This window comes from Sus scrofa, chromosome 11 (assembly GCF_054392235.1).
Source record: "Sus scrofa isolate SSC_HxYL_T2T_F1_AM1 chromosome 11, Sscrofa_HxYL_maternal_Yorkshire_Landrace_v2.0, whole genome shotgun sequence".
In the NCBI taxonomy this organism is placed as follows: domain Eukaryota; kingdom Metazoa; phylum Chordata; class Mammalia; order Artiodactyla; family Suidae; genus Sus; species Sus scrofa.
This window is the reverse complement of record NC_139393.1, coordinates 66,222,624-66,236,095: the sequence shown is the minus strand read 5'-3', so window position 1 is coordinate 66,236,095 and position 13,472 is coordinate 66,222,624. Positions and strand designations below refer to the sequence as shown.

At 34.7% G+C, this 13,472-nt stretch overlaps 1 long non-coding RNA gene across 1 annotated transcript in view; it reads right to left on the bottom strand.

Annotated features, from left to right (window-relative positions):
• Positions 1 to 10,038: 10,038 nt before the first annotated feature.
• Positions 10,039 to 13,472, bottom strand: part of LOC102164643 (uncharacterized) — a 1,014,431-nt gene continuing 1,010,997 nt past the window's right edge. The window contains exon 11 of the long non-coding RNA XR_014820092.1: positions 10,039 to 10,827. This is a non-coding gene — a long non-coding RNA (uncharacterized LOC102164643). The remainder of the gene's footprint in view (positions 10,828 to 13,472) is intronic.

Sequence of the window (13,472 nt, the reverse complement as noted above, 5' to 3'; positions counted from 1 at the left end):
TCTTTATCCATTCCTCTGTTGATGGACATTTAGGTTTCTTCTATGTCTTGGCTATTGCAAATAGTGCTGCAATGAACGGTGAGGTGCATGCATCTTTTCAAATTATGTTTTTCTCCAGATAAATGTCCTTGAGTGGGTTGCTGGATCACCTTGTAGTTCTATTTTTAGTTTTTTTGAGGAACCTCCATACTCTTCTCCATAGTGGTTGTATCAGTTTATATTTCTACCAACAGTTTAGTATCTCCCCTCTTTTAGAATATAATTGTTCCAAATATTTTAAATCCATATATCTAGAACTGCATCATTTTACTTTTACTTCCACTGCCAAGCATAATTTAGAGTGTTAAAGGAAAGAAATCCTTTTTCATTTACCTGTGTTTTTGCTTTTTGTGTTTCTTCCATTCTAACATTCCAATGTGCCTTTTTAAAATCATTCTTTCTTTTCACACAAATTCTTTCTTAAGTGATACTTTACAAAGAATGAATAGACATGACTCAGGAATTTGTAAGGCAGAAGATGAAGTCCAGGCATAAAATTAGGTAATTCCAAATTCTTGTGTGAGGAGAGCCCAAAATAGGACAGCTAGAATAAAGGAAGTGAGTTTTTAAGGTATGTCTTTTTTTTTTTTCTGTTGTTTATTTGTTTTAAAATTTTAGAAGATCTGTTAGTAGTAACATTATAGTACATAATGAGAAATTAAAGTGCACAAGACAAAATAATGATGAAAAGTGTTAAATATGTGACAAGGCAGGAGGAATCTAATTTCAAGCACTAGAAGTTTATGCCTTCATCAGGAGAGATCTTTCCCTGCTTTAACAGGAGGGGATTAGATGATAACATAGGGATGTTTGGATAGCTCCTGATGGGGATACATGTTTCCAATAAACTATAAGGTAGTTCATTTCCTGAAAGGCAGGTCAAAGGAGAAAGTATGTTATGAGGTCTGATGCAAATTAGAAAGACGTGAAATGGGACAAACAGATAAATGAAGATGATGTTATGAAGGAAATATTGTAAGAAACTTAGACATATTAAGGGCCCATTTTCACCCCAAAGCTTTTAGGGAAATTTATTGACTATGATTTATCAGTCTTGTACCTAAAGCTCTTTATATTTTTAAAATTTATTTTTATTATGTGGTTTTCTTGTATATCCTAACTCTTTCCTGCTTAGGGTATTTTGCTATGTAAAGAGAAATCCTAAAAATATTAAATGGATTCCTTAATTGAATATTCAAATAAAATTACATTTTGGTATGTTTGGAACAGAGTTAAGTAAGTAACAAAATATCTGAATGTGGAATTTTTTTTAATGCTTACTTGGCTTGAGATTATTGTAGTATCTAGTTCATGTTCATCGACAGTATCAATAGAAAAATAAATACAATATGCTGTGTTGAGCTATAAGTCATATTTAATGGCTCTCTAAAATATTAGCTTATAAACACCTGTGTGCATAAAATCACACTGTCATAAATAATTTCTCCTTATTCAGGGAAGTAGTCATATGTGTTAATATATTGTTTTTTAATTGCGGCTTCAATTTAGAAAGTTTGTTGTTTTAAGATCTTGCTTGACCACCTACAACATGTGTTTGTAAATCCCTGTATACAGCTTTGTGCTTTTCATGAGGCTTTCACTTCCAATAAGAACAGGTGGTGAAATTAAGGTTACTCTCCTAAATTTCAATTAGAAGTCATTGGTGTAAAGCTATTTTCAGGATCATTTACTGGGTTCTGGAATACTCTTTTTAGTTGTTAGAAATGTAATCTCACTTTGCTAATGTTCTGATCAAGGATGAATATCATCAAGAGGCTCTGAAAAGTGAGTTTACATTGGTGAATAAAATATATATAGTACTATAGTTTTTAAAACCTATCTTGGCCTGGACATTAAGAAGTTTATTGGCATTATTTAAAATATACATTTTTAAATTTTTATAAATATTTATTTATTCACTTTTGTTTGCAAGGGAGATTGCTTTTGTTTTTTCTTCCTTCCTTCCTTCTTTCAAGAAAGGACCTCATTAAGATTTATAGAGAACTGCAGAAATTAAAAATAAACCTAAGATCATCTGGTATAACTCCATTGTTTTATAAATAAAGTAATTGCAGAACATAATAATCAGAAAACATAAATAATATATGCCAAGTAGGACACTACAAAGTGACAGACACCTGTTCACCTTTGATAGCCACCTTTTCCAATAGAGTACTACTCCTTTTCTTCGCTTTTTTTTTCTTTGTCTTTTTTTAGGGATGCATCTGCAGCATATGGAAGTTCCCAAGCTAGGGGTCGAATCAGTGTTGTAGCCGGTGGCCTATGCCACAGCCAAAGCAATGGCAGATCTTAACCCACTGAACAAGGCCAGGGATCGAACCTGTGTCCTCATGGATGCTAGTCAGAATTGTTTCTGCTGAGCCAGTAATGGCCACTCCTCCTTTTATTTTCTGATATGACTATACTGATTGGTTGGTTGTACATTCTTAGGGTAGCAGGGGTTGTAGGAATAGAGAACAAATTTTCCATTGTAAAATAAATGCCATGTGTTGGAGCTTTGAGATTTTTAATAGATAATATCGTCCTTCTTTCCCCTCCATCCAGTTCGAAACTGAATGATACATTGAAAGAACAAATAGAAATGAAAAGGGTACTTTATCATAATAATAATATTTGGAACATTTGGCTTAGGTCTAAGGATATCTTCAAATTAAAATTATACCCCCGTCATTGGCCGATCCACTTTTGTGACCATATTCTATGAAAATTAGAGTATGGAATTGTAGAATGTTTTGCCAAAGACAAATCCCAAAGAAAATCAGAAGGGCTTGAAAAGTAATTATTTGTTCATCTTACCAAACTCACCCAACAGTTTATTTCTCCCCCACTGGAAGTGAGGGGAGAGGTGTGGCAATGTCAGGGATAAATCTCTAAGGGAAGCTTATCTCCATGGAAAAGTTAGGAGCAGGAAAAAAATATCCCAAACACACCGAATAGTGTGAAAAAATTGTGTTATTAATTAAGCCGTTTTTTTTTTTTTTTTTTTTTTTGTAAGCCATGGAACTCTTTATTTTAACAGATCTGCATATAAAGATCAAACAGGAGGGGAGATGCTCTGAATATAGCTATGGGGGACTTGACCCCCAAGGGGCACAATTCAGACAACAGTTTGAACCCTTTGCTTGGTTGCAGATTTTTCTTTTTTTTTTTTTTTTCTTTTCCCACTGTACAGCAAGGGGGTCAGGTCATCCTTAGATGTATACATTGCAGTTACAGTTTTTTCCCCCACCCTTTCTTCTGTTGCGACATGAGTATCTAGACATAGTTCTCAAATTAAGCCGTTTTTAAATCACATGAATATTGTACTAAGCATGACTCTGGTTATGATGGGAATATTTTTGAAGTATAACTTCTATACCTACAGATTAGGAAAGACCATTAGGCTTCGAATTGAAATTTAAGTAAATAATCATCTCTCTCTCTCGCTCTCTCTCTCTCTCTCTCTCTCTCTCTCTCTCTCTCTCACACACACACACACACACACACACACACACACACACACAGTCTCATTCATCTTCCAGCTTTGTGAAACACGAGTTCTATTTCAGACATGATAAAAGTTAGGCTATATTTAAAAATCTGGGTCTATCAACCAACATTTTATTAAGTAATAACACTTAGTAATTTTAAAAATAATTATAGGTAGAGTTCCTGTCGTGGCTTAGCAGAAACAAATCTGAATGGTATCTATGAGGATGGAGGCTTGACACTGGCCTTGCTCAGTAGATGAAGGATCTGGCATTGCCATGAGCTGTGGTGTAGGTCTCAGATGTAGCTTGGATCCTGTGTTGCTGTGGCTGTGGTTGTAGGCCAGTGGCTACAGTTCCATTTTGACCACTAGCCTGGGAACTTCTATATGCTATGGGTGCGGCCCTTAAAAAAAAAAAAAAAAAAAAAGACTTATAAATAACTAGTATTGCTATTTTAAATTAAAAGTATTTATTCCAATTATAGCATGATTCTAAAACACATAAGAATAAAATTTGCAATAAAATTATACTTTATTACCTAAGTAATATAAAGAGCAAAAGTTCTTTTGCTTGATACATTTTTTCAATCAATGATTACTTAATGCTCAAAATAATTTTCTTTAGCTTTCTAGGACTAATGAAGAATCTGTTATCAGAATTCAGTTATACTCTGTACTTCTAGATATGATTACATTATATAGCCATCATTAAGAGAAACTATAATTCAATTTATGCATTTTGTAAGACCATAGATTTTTCTTTCTTTTGATGTGATTTAATGAGTTTCCAAAGATGCTTTTAGAGTTATGTTCGTGAATAGTTGGTTTTGTTTGTTTGTTTGTTTTTCTATGAAAGTAATGCATTAGGATGGAATATTTGTCTCCCTCCTCCCCCAAATCCATATGTTAAAACCTTACCCTCCAGTGTGATAATATTAAGAAGTGGGACCTTTTGGGGGGTAGTTAAGATAGATGAGGTCATGAGGGTAGAACCTTCATGAATGGGGTTAGTGACTTTGAAATAGTGGCCTAATTAGAGGCTTTTCCTTCTTTCTGTTTCCACCATGCATGGACACAGCAGCACGTCTACAGTCTGCGGCTGGAAGAGGGCTCTCACCAGAATCCAGCCATGCTGGTCCCTTGACTTGAACATCTAGTCTCCAGAACCGTAAGAAATGAATTTCTGTTGTTTATAAGCCACACAGTCTGTGGTACTCTGTTATAGCAGCTTAAATTAAGACATAGTGACTAAAGGTTAAACAATAAGATACGGATTAACATAGGATTTTATAGTTTGATTCTACATATTTAGAAATGTTTAGAAAACCTGTTATTATGAACATCTCTTCCATTTCCCATGTTTAATGAATCAGAAAATTCTAAAGAATACCTAATGCCCTTTCTCCTTTTGCTTATCACAACCCTTATCTTGGTCCAGGTCCTTATCATCTGGATAAACCAATAGAGCCTAAGAGAACTTTCCATCTGTATTGTTTCCACTCCTCAACCTACCAGACTTTTGCTAATGTAATATTTCTAGAAGTTTACTGTTATTAAGTCATGTCCATATTTGAAAATAATCAAAGACTTTTAGTGGAACAGTGATGCCTGCTATAGTAGCCACTAGAACAACTGAATTTGTTCAAATGACTCATTACAACTGTGCTTCTCTGGGGGGGTGTAAATGATAGAGACTGCTCCTGTGTGTTTATTCGAACAAATGTCACCTATATAAAAATTGTTTGTATTATAGCTGGGAGATAGCTAGTTATAATGAAGTTAATATAGGAACTTTAAGTCAAATACATCCCACTATCTCCTAAAAATACTGAAGTTGACAGAAAAAAAATGTGCACACAATAGCAAAATTATACCAGAAACTAAAATAAACTAGGAGAAAATTCTAGTGCTCTCAACAAATATTAAACATAATTAACAAAAATCAAAGTGATACAAAATAAAGGAAATAAAAAATACCATGTTTTGTCTAATGCCATATGGTAAGGCCACAACTCAAAAAAAAAAAAAACAAAAAAACAAAAAAAAACAAAAAAAGGAGTTCCTGTTGTGGCTCAGTGGAAGTGAATCTGACTAGCATCCATGAGGACACAGGTTGAATCCCTGTCGTCACCCAGTGGGTTAAGGATCCAGCATTGCCATGAGCTGTGGTGTAGGTTAGATGCCACTCACATCTGGCATTGCTGTGGCTGTGGTATAGGCCAGTGGATGTAGCTCCTATTTAACCCCTAGCCTGGGAATTTCCATATGCCATGGGTGTAGCCCTAAAAAAAAAAAAAAAAGACAAAAAATAAATAAATAAAAATTTAAAAAGCAGCAGAGAAAAGTGAGAAGGACATGCCGCATCTTTCCTACTCAATCTCTCTGCTCAGATTTAGGTCCTTTACCAGAAAATCAGACCCTAGTCCTTCCCAAGATGGTCAAGGGTGACAAAGTGAGGAATTTGGGAGGAAGTCATGTTATCTTTGATGTCTATCATGGAAGTTGAAGTCTCCGTGAAAAGTAGCAGTTTGTAATGAGAAAAGAAAGGTAAAACCTTTCAGCAGAGCATGCTATAAATGTTTTTATATTTTCCATCAATTCAAATTGCTTGATAACAATACAGCGAAACTATGAGACACAAATATCTTTTTTGTGTGTGAGGAAGTACACTAGGTAAAGGCTTCTGAAAAGCAGGAGTATGAAAGGAAGTTTGAGACAACAATCTGCTGTCTGGCTCAACTGGTACTGCTAAATCCAAAGCCATATGGAGAATCAGAGCAGGGCAATCCATTCAGACAAGTCATTGGAGATCTTTGAAGTGGACCCATATTGAACATTAGAAGACACCAGCTAAGGAAACAAATCAAATTGGAGACATAAGCTCGCTGACCAGAGATAAAGGCAAATGAAGGAAAGACGGAAATAAGAAGAGAAACAGAAGAAGAACATACAGCTAACAAATTCATTGATCGATAAGGAAAAAAATTCCACAAATCTTTAGTTTCAGCCATAGAATGTGAGAACAATTGGTCCCTGTGAAACAGGAGTATATAGCTATAAAAACAATGTTCAGATAACAAAATAGAATAATAGGAAGAGAGAGTACAGTTAAAAATGGAAATAAAGTAAAAGAGAAGTGGGGGATGTATGGCAGATCTGCCTGGCAACTAAATTTGTACTGTGTAACACAATTCAGTGAAATAGGCCATTGATCTGATTGTTCTCAGGAAAAGGGAAAAGAATAAAAAATATGAGATGTGAGATATTAATAGAGATGGCATAATAAAGAACCAGTAAGCCCCAACTTGTTTTCTTGAAAAAGAGTAGAACAAGTAGAGCCGAATCAACAGGTTCATTAAGAGGAAAACTTCAGAGGGGAAGAAAGATAGTGTGTGTAGATAGAAAGCAATTGCCACATTCACAGCAAAATGTAATTTTTCTAAATTGAGTCAGTAAGACTTTGAGAAAAAGTGTTAGGAATTAAAAATAACATTTCCACTCAGTAATAAAACTTTTCCTCAGAGATTTACCTAAGTTTCTTTTATTGGATCTACATGCCTTTCACAATCAAAAATTCTGACAGAGAGTGTTCAGAAGTAAAGTATACTGTGTCCAGGACACAAGGAAGATGTAGAAATTACCATGAGGATTATATATGGTAAAAAAACATTTTAAATAACTTTAACTTTGCTAATTACATCACAACCATTATATTAAGATATGCATTCCATTCATAGAAAACTTATAAACAACTAAATATGAAGTTCTTTATGAACACCACTGGAATGGGAAATTTGGCACCCTCCAAAATTGTTCTAAAATAAATTATATTCAAATTAAATTAAAATCAGAATATAACTCGCAGATAAAATAAGTATATATTTGTAATGCTATTTTTATGTCTGATTTTCAGTTACATTAAGATCATTTATTAAATATTTTTTTCCTGCTGTTCCAGGCGAGACTGGCACATAGGCATGTGACCTATTCAGTCTCACTGCTGTTGCCATCTTGCAACTCCTAATAAATTTTGAAAACGGGACCCTGTATTTTCTTTTTTTTCTTTTTTTTTTTTTATTTTCCCACTGTACAGCAAGGGGGTCAGGTTATCCTTACATGTATACATTACAATTACGTTTTTTCCCCCACCCTTTGTTCTGTTGCAACATGAGTATCTAGACAGTTCTCAATGGTGCACTGGACCTTGTAAATTACCAGGTCAATTCTGGCTCCATGTTTAGGTCTTCTTTAATTATGTTTACCTCCCCTCTCCTTTTCCCCCTCTCTGTTCTTCCTTTCTTTCTTTCATGATATGATTATTTCTTCAAAAGTGCTATCAAAATACTATGTACCTTTCTTACTCTCACCTTGATGCAGAGATAAGCTCCACCTCATATCCAAGGGTGGCATCAGGAGATAAATGGTTAGCAAGTTTGACGGTGTCCATGGAGCTTAGAAAACACAGATGTGTGTGTGTTTGAACCTTATATGAAAAGACAAAAGGTGAGAGACTGGCTTGAGCAGCTTCCTAACCCGAAGCAGAGAAGGCTGCCCTAAAAAAGCCTGCACTTAACGGTGAGAATAGAAGCTTTTCTAATTCGTTAAACAATTCTACCCCTAGTTTTTCTATCAGTGTTGAGATTTCCCAACAAACAAACAAGACACATGATCTTGGAAAGTCATCAAAGGACTCAGAAGGAAAGAAGGGATGATTTGTAGGGAGATGGTCATCTTACTGATGCCAGGAAGCTCAGAGGAGAAAGGTCTCTGAGAAATCCATAAATTTGCCCCATCCACTGGTGAATATTTGAACATCTATGCAAATGTCTACCTGTTTTTGCATTTATGGTCAGCCTACAATGGTCAGAAATACTGGTGTGTTTTTAACATATTTCTCTGTATCACTAATTCCTGTTTCTAGTTGTGATATCACCATGACTCCTCCAGGAGTTTAGGAGGGAAGGACCTTTTGACATCTTAGCCTCTGGCTTCAAGTTCTCATTCCCCTCCCACATGGAAGCACATAGTAAACTTGACTCAGCAGCCCTGAATTTCCAGCAGCAAATGCCTAATCCAAGACCCAGGACAGTTTCATTCAGTGCACGTATTTGGTGAGGGGGAAAGACTGAACACCCAAATTACAGGCTACAAGACAGGAAGGAAGGAAATACAAAGACCAGAGTGTTAATGGGCTTCAAATGCGCTGTCTCTATTGTCCTAAAACCACATTTTTTTAAAAAAGTGTCCTGAGGCATACGGTTGAAGGGCAAGGCTATGGTCTCATGACTCTGTGACTCTGGCTATGTTTTCAAGACTGTATAGTCACTGCCTCTCTCCCCTCTAAACCGCTAAGTGGTGATGATGATAATACATGTAAAATTCAGTGCTTCCATGATCTCCCCCCCCCCAGAAATTGTATCTGACTTTACATCATTCAATCTATTTCTCAGAATTCTTTTTCTCACTTTTGTCTCTCTCTGTCACTGTGTTTTATCTTCTGGCTTCACTCTTCTGCTACCGACCTATGTCTTTTGGCTTCTTCTCTGGTATTTGAGGGGTCTAAATTTTTCGTAGGTGGATATGCAAGTAATAATGCTTAGTGTTGAGACAGTTCGCTAGATCCAAAAGGATCAAAATAAGATACAAAGTTGTTCAGTCCAGTAAATTTGATCTAAGGGAGGGAATGCATACACGAACAGAGCTGAAGTAAGACTTTATTACTCAATGCATTTTATTGCATTTATAGTTGACAATGATCATCACAACCAAATTTTACAGCATTTCCATCCCAAACCCCCAGTGCATCTCCCCACCCCCCAAACGGGTTCATTTGGAAACCACTAGTTTTTAAAAGTCTGTGAGTCAGTATCTGTTCTGCAAAGAAGTTCACTGTGTCCTTGTTTTTAGATTTCACATGAAGTGATAGATATGATGTTGGTGTCTTGCTGTCTGAATGACTTCACTTACCATGATAATTTCTAGGTCCATCCATGTTGCTGCAAATGTGGTTATTTCTTTCCTTTTAATGGCTGAGTAATATTCCATTGTGTATATGTACCATATCTTCTTTATGCACGTCTCTGTCAATGCACATTTAGGTTGTTTCCATGTCTTGGATATTGTATATAGTGCTGCAGTGAACAGTGGAGTACATGTGTCTTTTCAAGTCATGGTATTCTCTGGATAGATGCCCAGGAGTGGGACTGCTAGATCAAATGGTAATTCTGTTTTTGGTTTTCTGAGGAATCTCCATACTGTTTTGCAGAGTGGTTGCACCAATTTACATTCCCTCCAATTTTCCATAGCCTCTCCAGCACTAATTATTTGTAGACTTTTTGATGATGGTCATTCTGGCTGGTGTAATGTGGTACCTCATAGGGGTTTTGATTTGCATTTCTCTAATAATTAGTGATGTTGAACATCTTTTCATGTGTTTCTTGGCCATCTGTATGTCTTCTTTGGGGAATTGTCTATTTCCATTTAGGTTTTTTGCCCATTTTTTGATGGGGTTTTTTGTTTTTTTGGTATTGAGCTGCAGAAGGTGTTTATAAATTTTGGGGATTACTTCCTCGTCAGTCACTTCATTTGCAAGTATTTTCTCCCATTCTGTGGGTTGTCTTTTTGTTTTGTTTAGGGTTTCCTTTGCTGTGCAGAAACTTTTAAGTTTAATTAAGTCCTTAATTAACTTCTAAGTTTAATTAAGACTGTTCCATTTTGTTTATCTAGACTGGTCATTCTATGTTAAAAGTTTCAACAAGAAGCAAAAAATACCTGACCAAATTATCCACTTCTCAACCTGAATTCTTAGATATATTGAACATTTTTAAATCATGGAAACATCACATATTTTCATCTTCAAAATTCCTTTTTTTTCCTCCCCAAAGGAAATCGAGTTTGCTAAGGTGTTATTTGCACATGTCTGAAAAGGTGGTTTATTGAAATAAGGTGTTTCAATGGGAGATATTTTATTACAAATATTCTGGTTAAAAGAACTTTCTTAAACTCATTCTCATTTATTGCTGTCTTTGTGGCTATCAACCTTGTTAACGAAAAAATATTCTGATATTTGTTAAAGAGTATAACTCAGACTTTATTCGAGCAGAATATTGCTGTGGGGATTTGTAGTAGGGGAGTTGAACTCGATCTCTCTCCTCTGTGACAACTTCCACTGTAGGACCCTACAAAGGGCAGCATAGTCGTCTCTGTCCTCAGTACATCAGGGGAGACTTCTCAAATCAGTAACCCCCATGCTGGCTGTGTGTCATCTGCAACAGTTGACAATCCAGGAAACTTTCAGACTTAAAAAAAAAAAAAAAACAATTTATAATTCGTGGTCCTGTGATTCTAAAGAAACTAGTCTCTGTTCCTATTTTCAGGCAGGAGATATTCTAGAATGGAATATCTCCATTAGCAATATAATTCATCTTCATCATCATCATAAATATTAATGTTGATTAATAATTATAGTTAATAATATTAATGATTAATAATTATTATTTTATTATTCCTTCCACCTACATCCATTAGTTCTTAAGTGATTACCATGATGATTATCTTTATTGTCCCTCTTTCATTAGATTATATTTTGCTATAATTATTACTACTAATACTGATTAATAACACTAATTACTATTACTAAATATTACTATTAATATTAACTAATCCTATCTATATTCTTACTCTAACTCCTTATCAGATACCATATTATTTAATTCTTAATAATACATTAGTGAAATTATCATTATTCCAAATTTTAGATTAGAAAATGAGTTTGTCGGAGAAACCAAGTAATATTTATTTCAACATCAAAATGTCAGCCTATGATCAAGCCCAGTCTTGAACCTACATTGTCTGAATTCAGAGCTTTTGTTATTTATGTTCAATTGTTTCTTATATATAAAAATATAAACCTTAGCATTCAAAAGTTGTATAGTAGCACCAATTGTAAGACACCTTATCAGAATACTTTGTCTTGATGTAAATCTAAACTAAATATGTTTTTCATACCAAGGGAGGAACAGGAAATCTGTTAATAACTGAGTCCCTTTTGTGTGGTGACACATTCTAGTGTTACCTTAGTAAACATCATCTCAATTGTTTATCTTCACAACAGACTTTTGAATTGTGTATTATTATGTATTTTTTTGTATGAGAAAACAAGGCACAAAAAGTTATTGACGAATATCTTCTGAAAAGCTTCTGCAGTGCTCATCTAAAAAGGATGATGGATAGATACCCTCAGATATAGTACAAATACACAGTAAACAGATGAGAAGTCTAGAGGGATTTAGTTAAGAAAATCTTGAAAATTTCATTAAATTCTTCTATTAGATAATTTTATAATTAGAAAAGCTGATTCTTCCTCCATTCTATAATGGATGACTGTAGTTCATCTGGATTTTTGTTATTTCCTACTTATCTATTTGCTGTTGTTTTTTGACACATTCCATAAATATGCAAATATTCTTTATTTTTATTTTTTTATTTTTTTTTTAGGGCCGTACCTATGGCATATGGAGCTTCCCAGGCTAGGGGTGAAATCAGAGCTATAGCTTGCTGGCCTATGCCACAGCCACAGCAGCACTGGATCCTTCACCCACAGGGGTTGAACCTGTATCCTTATGAATAGTAGTTGGGCTTATTTCCACAGAGCCATGACAGGAACTCTTGTAAATATTCTTTGATAATGGGGTTTTTCTTGTATCTACCCCAAGTTCATCAAGTTTTGTTTGTTTTTTTAGATTCTTAGATTTATGATATTATCTAGTATTTGTCAGATGAAAGCAGGTTCCCCGAATCTGGCAGTGACTGGCAAAAAGAGGCAAGAATTTATGTTGTTATATTTAAAATATTAATATACTGGTATTTTATCAAATAATGTTATAAATTAATAATTCATTTATAATCAGTAAAAAGTAGAGATAGAATATGTAGTTATTCTTCAAACCATTATTTACTTTTTACACTAAACATTAGTCTTCTGTTCTGTGTCATAATTCTTACGCATATTTTGACAATATTTGATCTTATATATGCTTGTTGTCAGTTCTTCTAAAACTCTGTAATACTAGGAATGCAAACATACTTGTACATGTGTAAATATGTATTTGTGTCTATGCCTTTGCCTTTCTAGACCTGATAAATTATTCCTGGACCATAACAGAATAATAATTCTTTAAATTGGAAAACTCATATCCACCATAGTCACCATGTCTCCTCCTTAGATATTCTACAGCTATTCTTCTAGACTCTTTCTTCATATTTTTAAACTTAAAAGCTGAGTGTTCTCTTTCATCCCTTCTTTGATCTCTTGTTTCCTTAGGAATGTATTATTTTAATAGTTAAACATTAGAAAGTTTACACATTTAACAGAGTTCCCTCTGTGGCACAGTGGGTGAAGAGGTGCTGGTTCAATCCCAGGCGGTAAAGTAGGTTAAAACATCCAGCATTGCTGCAGCTGTGGCGTAGGTCACAGCTGCAGTTTAGATTCAACCCATGGCCTAGATTAGTCCATGTGCTGCATGTGCAGCCATTAAAAGAAGGAAAAAAAAAAGGACTTATTTAAATATCAAAGCAAACCAGTGATTACCATACTGGACCTCAAAATTTACAAGGCATGGCATTAAATTTCCAAAAAAAAAAAAAAAAGGATGGAGCATGTGTGAGTCTCTATTTTTATTTCTTAAAATGAACTTTTATAAATTAAGCTGCTTATGCATATACTATGATTCCAAAGTGTGTTTAGTAATTACCAACATCCGAGAAGGCCAGAGTTGAGAATACACTTTAAAAAAAAGTCATTGTCATTTCACTCCTTCTGCTCTAAGGAAAAGTGTTTAGCAATATGAATTGTAGGCTCAGACTCATGACAGATGAAAGGAAACCAATGTATTTTGTTAAAGTCTTGGAAGGAATCACAATTTCCTTTCAGTTAAAATACTGC